This window comes from Camelus ferus, chromosome 15, assembly GCF_009834535.1.
Source record: "Camelus ferus isolate YT-003-E chromosome 15, BCGSAC_Cfer_1.0, whole genome shotgun sequence".
Taxonomy (NCBI): domain Eukaryota; kingdom Metazoa; phylum Chordata; class Mammalia; order Artiodactyla; family Camelidae; genus Camelus; species Camelus ferus.
This window is the reverse complement of record NC_045710.1, coordinates 46,933,130-46,933,568: the sequence shown is the minus strand read 5'-3', so window position 1 is coordinate 46,933,568 and position 439 is coordinate 46,933,130. Positions and strand designations below refer to the sequence as shown.

General features: G+C 36.0%; 1 non-coding gene across 1 annotated transcript; it reads right to left on the bottom strand.

Annotated features, from left to right (window-relative positions):
- Window positions 1–276: 276 nt before the first annotated feature.
- On the bottom strand, window positions 277–382 carry LOC116669076. The gene has a single exon (XR_004326464.1). It is a non-coding gene; the product is annotated as a U6 spliceosomal RNA (small nuclear RNA).
- Window positions 383–439: the final 57 nt, after the last annotated feature.

The window sequence follows — 439 nt, the reverse complement described above, 5'->3', positions numbered from 1 at the left end:
TGACCATGAGGACTAATCATGAGCTGAGGGTGGTAGAGCAAAATGATAGAAGAAACCTGTATACACGATGACTTTTTTTTCTGAAGTATAGTCAATTTACAATGTTGTGTCAATTTCTGGTGTACAGCATAAAGTTTCAGTCACACATACATATATATTTTCCTTTTCATATTCTTTTTCATTAGTGGTTACTACAAGATATTGAATATAGTTCCCTGTGCTATACAGTAGAAACTTGTTGTTTATCTACTTTATATATAGTAGTTAGTATCTACCAAAAATATGGGACACTTCACAAATTTGCGTGTCATCTTGCGCAGGGGCCCTGCTAATCTTCTCTGTATTGTTCTAATTTTAGTATACGTGCTGCCGAAGCCAGCACCACGATGACTTATTTAAGCAGCTGCACCAGTCCTAGGATTATGCATATTAGTGTAAG